This window comes from Oncorhynchus gorbuscha, linkage group LG14 (assembly GCF_021184085.1).
Source record: "Oncorhynchus gorbuscha isolate QuinsamMale2020 ecotype Even-year linkage group LG14, OgorEven_v1.0, whole genome shotgun sequence".
NCBI classification, from domain to species: Eukaryota; Metazoa; Chordata; class Actinopteri; order Salmoniformes; family Salmonidae; genus Oncorhynchus; species Oncorhynchus gorbuscha.
Window position 1 is genome coordinate 11,148,152 of NC_060186.1, and position 6,000 is coordinate 11,154,151.

Consider the following 6,000-nt stretch of genomic DNA (forward strand, 5'->3'; position numbering starts at 1 on the left):
GCACCTGGAGGAGGGTGAGGTCTGCACTTTGCCGTTACAGGGCACAGACTGTGAGAGCCGCCAATAAACGCAGGATTAAGAGTCCAAGGTATTGTTGCGGCCAGAGAGTGTGGCTTTCCACTCGCAACCTTCCTCTTACGACAGCTTCTCGTAAGTTGACTCCGCGGTTCATTGGTCCGTTCCGTGTCTCCCAGGTCGTCAATCCTGTCGCTGTGCGACTGCTTCTTCCGCGACATCTTCGTCGCGTCCATCCTGTCTTCCATGTCTCCTGTGTTAAGCCCTTTCTTCGCACCCCGTTCGTCTTCCCTCCCCCCTCCCGTCCTTGTCGAGAGCGCACCTATTTACAAGGTACATAAGATCATGGACATGCGTTCTCGGGACGGGGTCACCAATACTTAGTGGATTGGGAGGGTTACGGTCCTGAGGAGAGGAGTTGGGTTCCGTCTCGGGACGTGCTGGACCGTTCACTCATTGATGATTTCCTCCGTTGCCGCCAGGATTCCTCCTCGAGTGCGCCAGGAGGCGCTCGGTGAGTGGGGGGTACTGTCATGTTTTGTCATTTATTATCTTGTCTTGTCCCTGTGCTTCCCATTCTATTCGTTTCCCTCTGCTGGTCTTATTAGGTTCTTTCCCTCTTTCTATCCCTCTCTCTCCCCCTCCCTCTCTCACTCTCTCGCTCTCTCTTCTCTCTATCGTTCCGTTCCTGCTCCCAGCTGTTCCTATTCCCCTAATCAATCATTTAGTCTTCCCACACCTGTTCCCGATCCTTTCCCCTGATTAGAGTCCCTATTTCTTCCTTTGTGTTCCGTTCCTGTCCTGTCGGTTCCTTGTTTAGAATTCACCGTGCTGTGATTGTGTATCGCCCTGTCGTGTCGTGTTTTCCTCAGATGCTGCGTGGTGAGCAGGTGTCTGAGTCTGTCTGGTTCAAGTGCCTTCCCGAGGCAACCTGCTGTTCACCTGCTGTTCAAGATCGAGTCTCCAGTTTGTCCTCGTCATTTCGAGTGAAAGTTGTGTTTTTTTGATTGTATTTACTTTACTGGATTAAAGACTCTGTTTTCGCCAAGTCGCTTTTGGGTCCTCTTTCACCTGCATGACAGAAGGAACCGACCAAGGAATGGACCCAGCGACTTCAGACGCTCGTGACACTGCCGTCGAGATCCAAGGAGCCATGCTCGGCAGACACGAGCAGGAATTGTCTGCTGCTCGCCATGCCGTGGAGAACCTGGCCGCTCAGGTTTCCGACCTCTCTGGACAGTTCCAGAGTCTACGTCTCGTGCCACCTGTTACTTCCTGGCCTGCCGAGCCTCCAGAACCTAGGGTTAATAACCCACCTTGCTACTCCGGGCAGCCCACTGAGTGCCGCTCCTTTCTCACGCAGTGTGAGATTGTGTTCTCTCTCCAACCCAACACATACTCTAGAGAGAGAGCTCGGGTTGCTTACGTCATTTCACTCCTTACTGGCCGGGCTCGAGAATGGGGCACAGCTATCTGGGAGGCAAGGGCTGATTGCTCTAACAAGTTCCAGAACTTTAAAGAGGAGATGATTCGGGTTTTTGACCGTTCAGTTTTTGGTAGGGAGGCTTCTAGGGCCCTGGCTTCCTTATGCCAAGGTGAACGGTCCATAACGGATTATTCTATTGAGTTTCGCACTCTTGCTGCCTCTAGTGAGTGGAACGAGCCGGCGCTGCTCGCTCGTTTTCTGGAGGGACTCCACGCAGTGGTTAAGGATGAGATTCTCTCCCGGGAGGTTCCTTCAGATGTGGACTCTTTGATTGCTCTCGCCATCCGCATAGAACGACGGGTAGATCTTCGTCACCGGGCTCGTGGAAGAGAGCTCGCATCAACGGTGTTTCCCTGCTCCGCATCGCACCCATCTCCCTCCTCTGGCTCAGAGACTGAGCCCATGCAGCTGGGAGGGATTCGCATCTCGACTAAGGAGAGGGAACGGAGGATCACCAACCGCCTGTGCCTCTATTGCGGAGTTGCTGGACATTTTGTTAATTCATGTCCAGTAAAAGCCAGAGCTCATCTGTAAGCGGAGGGCTACAGGTGAGCGCAACTACTCAAGTCTCTCCATCAAAATCCTGTACTACTTTGTCGGTCCATCTACGCTGGACCGGTTCGGGTGCTACATGTAGTGCCTTGATAGACTCTGGGGCTGAGGGTTGTTTCATGGACGAAGCATGGGTTCGGAAACATGACATTCCTTTCAGAGAGTTAGAGAAGCCTACGCCCATGTTCGCCTTAGATGGTAGTCATCTTCCCAGTATCAGATTTGAGACACTACCTTTAACCCTCACAGTATCTGGTAACCACAGTGAGACTATTTCTTTTTTGATTTTCCGTTCACCGTTTACACCTGTTGTTTTGGGTCATCCCTGGCTAGTATGTCATAATCCTTCTATTAATTGGTCTAGTAATTCTATCCTATCCTGGAACGTTTCTTGTCATGTGAAGTGTTTAATGTCTGCCATCCCTCCCGTTTCTTCTGTCCCTACTTCTCAGGAGGAACCTGGCGATTTGACAGGAGTGCCGGAGGAATATCATGATCTGCGCACGGTCTTCAGTCGGTCCCGAGCCAACTCCCTTCCTCCTCACCGGTCGTATGATTGTAGTATTGATCTCCTTCCGGGGACCACTCCTCCTCGGGGTAGACTATACTCTCTGTCGGCTCCCGAACGTAAGGCTCTCGAGGATTATTTGTCTGTGTCTCTTGACGCCGGTACCATAGTGCCTTCTTCCTCTCCGGCCGGGGCGGGGTTCTTTTTTGTTAAGAAGAAGGACGGTACTCTGCGCCCCTGCGTGGATTATCGAGGGCTGAATGACATAACGGTTAAGAATCGTTATCCGCTTCCCCTTATGTCATCAGCCTTCGAGATTCTGCAGGGAGCCAGGTGCTTTACTAAGTTGGACCTTCGTAACGCTTACCATCTCGTGCGCATCAGAGAGGGGGACGAGTGGAAAACGGCGTTTAACACTCCGTTAGGGCATTTTGAGTACCGGGTTCTGCCGTTCGGTCTCGCCAATGCGCCAGCTGTTTTTCAGGCATTAGTTAATGATGTTCTGAGAGACATGCTGAACATCTTTGTTTTTGTCTATCTTGACGATATCCTGATTTTTTCTCCGTCACTCGAGATTCATGTTCAGCACGTTCGACGTGTCCTACAGCGCCTTTTAGAGAATTGTCTCTACGTAAAGGCTGAGAAGTGCTCTTTTCATGTCTCCTCCGTTACTTTTCTCGGTTCCGTTATTTCCGCTGAAGGCATTCAGATGGATTCCGCTAAGGTCCAAGCTGTCAGTGATTGGCCCGTTCCAAGGTCACGTGTCGAGTTGCAGCGCTTTTTAGGTTTCGCTAATTTCTATCGGCGTTTCATTCGTAATTTCGGTCAAGTTGCTGCCCCTCTCACAGCTCTTACTTCTGTCAAGACGTGTTTTAAGTGGTCCGGTTCCGCCCAGGAGCTTTTGATCTTCTAAAAGAACGTTTTACGTCCGCTCCTATCCTCGTTACTCCTGACGTCACTAGACAATTCATTGTCGAGGTTGACGCTTCAGAGGTAGGCGTGGGAGCCATTCTATCCCAGCGCTTCCAGTCTGACGATAAGGTTCATCCTTGCGCTTATTTTTCTCATCGCCTGTCGCCATCTGAGCGCAACTATGATGTGGGTAACCGTGAACTGCTCGCCATCCGCTTAGCCCTAGGCGAATGGCGACAGTGGTTGGGGGGCGACCGTTCCTTTTGTCGTTTGGACAGACCATAAGAACCTTGAGTACATCCGTTCTGCCAAACGACTTAATGCCCGTCAAGCTCGTTGGGCGTTGTTTTTCGCTCGTTTCGAGTTTGTGATTTCTTACCGTCCGGGTAGCAAGAACACCAAGCCTGATGCCTTATCCCGTCTGTTTAGTTCTTCTGTGGCTTCTACTGATCCCGAGGGGATTCTTCCTTATGGGCGTGTTGTCGGGTTAACAGTCTGGGGAATTGAAAGACAGGTTAAGCAAGCACTCACGCACACTGCGTCGCCGCGCGCTTGTCCTAGTAACCTCCTTTTCGTTCCTGTTTCCACTCGTCTGGCTGTTCTTCAGTGGGCTCACTCTGCCAAGTTAGCTGGTCATCCCGGTGTTCGAGGCACTCTTGCGTCTATTCGCCAGCGCTTTTGGTGGCCGACTCAGGAGCGTGACACGCGCCGTTTCGTGGCTGCTTGTTCGGACTGCGCGCAGACTAAGTCGGGTAACTCTCCTCCTGCCGGTCGTCTCAGACCGCTCCCCATTCCTTCTCGACCATGGTCTCACATCGCCCTAGACTTCATTACCGGTCTGCCTTTGTCTGCGGGGAAGACTGTGATTCTTACGGTTGTCGATAGGTTCTCTAAGGCGGCACATTTCATTCCCCTCGCTAAACTTCCTTCCGCTAAGGAGACGGCACAAATCATTATCGAGAATGTATTCAGAATTCATGGCCTTCCGTTAGACGCCGTTTCAGACAGAGGCCCGCAATTCACGTCACAGTTTTGGAGGGAGTTCTGTCGTTTGATTGGTGCGTCCGTCAGTCTCTCTTCCGGGTTTCATCCCCAGTCTAACGGTCAAGCAGAGAGGGCCAATCAGACGATTGGTCGCATACTACGCAGCCTTTCTTTCAGAAACCCTGCGTCTTGGGCAGAACAGCTCCCCTGGGCAGAATACGCTCACAATTCGCTTCCTTCGTCTGCTACCGGGTTATCTCCGTTTCAGAGTAGTCTGGGTTACCAGCCTCCTCTGTTCTCATCCCAGCTTGCCGAGTCCAGCGTTCCCTCCGCTCAAGCGTTTGTCCAACGTTGTGAGCGCACCTGGAGGAGGGTGAGGTCTGCACTTTGCCGTTACAGGGCACAGACTGTGAGAGCCGCCAATAAACGCAGGATTAAGAGTCCAAGGTATTGTTGCGGCCAGAGAGTGTGGCTTTCCACTCGCAACCTTCCTCTTACGACAGCTTCTCGTAAGTTGACTCCGCGGTTCATTGGTCCGTTCCGTGTCTCCCAGGTCGTCAATCCTGTCGCTGTGCGACTGCTTCTTCCGCGACATCTTCGTCGCGTCCATCCTGTCTTCCATGTCTCCTGTGTTAAGCCCTTTCTTCGCACCCCGTTCGTCTTCCCTCCCCCCTCCCGTCCTTGTCGAGCGCACCTATTTACAAGGTACATAAGATCATGGACATGCGTTCTCGGGGACGGGGTCACCAATACTTAGTGGATTGGGAGGGTTACGGTCCTGAGGAGAGGAGTTGGGTTCCGTCTCGGGACGTGCTGGACCGTTCACTCATTGATGATTTCCTCCGTTGCCGCCAGGATTCCTCCTCGAGTGCGCCAGGAGGCGCTCGGTGAGTGGGGGTACTGTCATGTTTTGTCATTTATTATCTTGTCTTGTCCCTGTGCTTCCCATTCTATTCGTTTCCCTCTGCTGGTCTTATTAGGTTCTTTCCCTCTTTCTATCCCTCTCTCTCCCCCTCCCTCTCTCACTCTCTCGCTCTCTCTTCTCTCTATCGTTCCGTTCCTGCTCCCAGCTGTTCCTATTCCCCTAATCAATCATTTAGTCTTCCCACACCTGTTCCCGATCCTTTCCCCTGATTAGAGTCCCTATTTCTTCCTTTGTGTTCCGTTCCTGTCCTGTCGGTTCCTTGTTTAGAATTCACCGTGCTGTGATTGTGTATCGCCCTGTCGTGTCGTGTTTTCCTCAGATGCTGCGTGGTGAGCAGGTGTCTGAGTCTGTCTGGTTCAAGTGCCTTCCCGAGGCAACCTGCTGTTCACCTGCTGTTCAAGATCGAGTCTCCAGTTTGTCCTCGTCATTTCGAGTGAAAGTTGTGTTTTTTTGATTGTATTTACTTTACTGGATTAAAGACTCTGTTTTCGCCAAGTCGCTTTTGGGTCCTCTTTCACCTGCATGACAGAAGGAACCGACCAAGGAATGGACCCAGCGACTTCAGACGCTCGTGACACTGCCGTCGAGATCCAAGGAGCCATGCTCGGCAGACACGAG